At 50.9% G+C, this 3,286-nt stretch overlaps 1 non-coding gene across 1 annotated transcript; it reads left to right on the plus strand.

Annotated features, from left to right (window-relative positions):
- Positions 1 to 1,244: 1,244 nt before the first annotated feature.
- Positions 1,245 to 1,383, plus strand: LOC112939497 (small nucleolar RNA Z247). The gene has a single exon (XR_003243210.1). It is a non-coding gene; the product is annotated as a small nucleolar RNA Z247 (small nucleolar RNA).
- The last annotated feature ends 1,903 nt before the right edge of the window (positions 1,384 to 3,286 follow it).

Below are 3,286 nucleotides of genomic sequence, written 5' to 3' on the forward strand. Positions count from 1 at the left end.
TTGCCACCGAAGGACAGGACAAGCGACAGCGGCGGCGGCGGCGTGGGCAGCAAGGAGGAGGAGGACGAGGCGTGGGACGAGTGGCTGGCGAAGCCGATCCACGAGCGGATGCCATGGCAGATGCCGCCGGCGACGGAGCTGCAGGACGCCGGGGTGATGTTCCGCGCCAAGAGGCCGCCGTGCAGCCTTGTCGACGTCACGTTCAGCCGGCGTACGTGACGGCGTGCTGGAGATCCCCACCGTGGAGAACTACGCCAACTGCGCCATACCCGCTAACCTGGTGGCGTACGAGCAGAACCGGGGCCGGTGGGAGATGCAGCGGGTGGCGAGCTACGTGCTCCTCATGTCGTCGGCCGCAGCTGGAGGCCGTGACCAACTGCTACGGCGAGCTGTACGGCGACATGATGGAGTATTGCGGCCGGAGCTGGAAGCCTGGAACCGGCACCGCGCCATGCTGGTGCATGACTGCCATCCCACCGTTCAACCCTACTACCTGTTAGGATTTACGTGAAATATTGTTTCATACGGTTTGGATAGGGTTGTTAGCTCTAGATAAAGTTTGTTGTTATCCCTCTGTATTAGGAGATGAGCTCAACAACCCTGCCGGCTGTATATATGCATGTATAACTTGTGATCAGCCTGATTTGAGGCTTCTGAATTAACACGAAACCACCCACCGAGGTGTTCTCCACGCTTGCACCTCTGTTCTTTACATGGTATCAGAGCAAAACTCCATCTAGATTAGTCTCATGGCGAGTTCCTCCTCCTCCACCGCTTTTGCAAACCCTTTGTTCGGCGTCCAAGTTTCTGAGAAACTCACCAAGCAAAATCACTCCCTCTGGTCGGCGCAAGTTCTCACAGCCCTAAGTGGTGCGCGACTGGAGGGCCATGTCCTCGGAACATCCGTTCCGCCAGAAGCCGAGCTTGAGCAGAAGGAAGGAGAAAAAGGAGAGAAGACCATCAGAGTCCCAAACCCGGCGTATGGCGAATGGTTTGCCACTGACCAACAGGTCATTGGTTTTCTGTTCACCTCTCTGACCAGGGAGATTCTGTCGCAAGTCGCAGACGCACCGACGGCAGCCGCGGCATGGAAGACGATCGAGAACGTGTTCTCGACACGATCTCGCGCAGGCGCGATCAACGTCAGATTGGCTCTCACCACCACTCAGAAGGGCCAATCGACTGTCACTGAGTACGTCAGCAAGATGCGTGCTCTCGGTGACGAAATTGCTGCAACAGGGAAGCCAATAGATGATGAAGAACTTGTTGCTTACATTATTAATGGTCTTGATTCAGAGTTTGATCCAGTGGTGGAAGCCCTCGTCGCCAAGAATGCATCTGTCACAGTTGCAGAGGTCTACTCACAGCTTCTTGGCTTTGAAAACAGGGTGAAGATCCGAACGGCGTGCGCTGCTATGAGTGGAAACCGTGGCGGTGGAAATCAGGGACGTGGTGGCGGCAACCCCCGTGGCCGCGGCGCTGGACGCGGCGGCAGTGGCCGAGGTGGCGGGCGCGGCCGTGGCAATGGACGCGGCGGCGCTGACAACAGACCCACCTGCCAAGTCTGTCACAAGAAAGGGCATGTGGCGGCGGACTGCTGGCACTGCTACGACGAGAACTACGTCCCCGATGAGAAGCTAGGAGGCGCTGCGACGCATGCTTACGGTGTTGACACCAATTGGTATGTTGACACCGGGGCAACCGACCACATCACCGGGCAGCTGGACAAGCTGACCACACGGGAGAAGTACAAGGGCACCGACCAAATCCACACAGCTAGTGGTGAAGGTATGGATATACAGCATATTGGTCATTCCTATGTGCCTACATCTAGCCGCCCCCTCCATCTTAAAAATATTTTGCATGTTCCTAAGGCGTCAAAAAATCTTGTTTCAGTTCATAGACTTGTTGCTGATAATTATGCATTCCTTGAGATTCATCAAAAGTATTTTTTAATTAAGGACAAGGTCACGAGGAGGACAATTCTTGAAGGACCATGTCGGCGCGGTCTCTACCCCTTGCCTGCCGGAGATCCAATAAAACAAGTCTTTGCTGTGATGCCATCGTTCGAGCGATGGCATGGTCGTCTAGGGCATGCCTCAAAGCCCATTGTTCTTAGGGTTATTAATCAAAATAAATTGCCTTGTAGCAATGAGTCTCCTAGTGAGTCTGTTTGTGATGCTTGTCAACAGGGAAAGTCTCACCAGTTGCCATTTCCTAAGTCTTTTAGTGTCTCTAGTAATCCTTTGGAACTTATTCATTCAGATGTATGGGGTCCTGCCTCTGACTCCGTTGGAGCCAAGCGCTATTATGTGAGTTTTATTGATGATTATAGTAAGTTTGTGTGTATCTACTTTCTTAAATTTAAGTCTGAAGTTTTTGAGAAATTTAAAGAGTTCCAAAGCATGGTTGAGAGACAATTTAATCGTAAGATTCTAGGCATGCAAATAGATTGGGGAGGAGAGTATCAAAAATTGAATTCCTTCTTTAAGAAAATTGGCATAGCACATCAAGTGTCGTGCCCTCATACCCATCAACAAAATGGTGCCGTTGAACGGAAACACCGTCATATTGTTGAGATTGGGCTATCTCTCCTTGCTCATGCATCTATGCCTTTGAAATTTTGGGACGAAGCTTTTCTTGCAGCCACTTATCTCATTAATCGCTTGCCTAGCAAAGTAATCGACTTTGACACACATCTTGCACGCCTTTTTCACCAACAACCTGATTATAAATCTCTTCGAACTTTTGGTTGTGCTTGTTGGCCTAATCTTCGTCCCTACAATATTCACAAATTGCAATTCCGGTCCAAACAATGTGTCTTTCTTGGTTTTAGCAATTTACATAAGGGGTTTAAGTGCTTAGAAGTGGCAACCGGTCAAGTCTATATTTCCCGTGATGTCACCTTTGATGAACAGGAATTTCCTTTCTCCAAGCTTCAGCCAAATGCTGGAGCGCGTCTACGTGCTGAAATTTCCCTTCTTCCTGCTGATCTTACATCGCATGCATCTGATCAAGGGGGAGTAGCACATAGCAATGATCATATGCATAATATCTTACCTGTTGTTGCTGATTCCTCTTTTGAGAATGATGCTGCAGATGACACTGAGGCAGATGCTAGCGACAGCAATGCAGAGATTAACGCAGAACAACCTGATGGAACTCATCCTGGTGCATCAACCGGGGTACACACAGCAGAAACAGAAGTGGCGGAAGAATCGTCGTCTCGTACTGATCAGTGGCGCGCCGTGCAGGCCCCCGAGCAACCTGCGACCGCCACCGAACC

This window comes from Oryza sativa, chromosome 6 (assembly GCF_034140825.1).
Source record: "Oryza sativa Japonica Group chromosome 6, ASM3414082v1".
Lineage (NCBI taxonomy): Eukaryota > Viridiplantae > Streptophyta > Magnoliopsida > Poales > Poaceae > Oryza > Oryza sativa.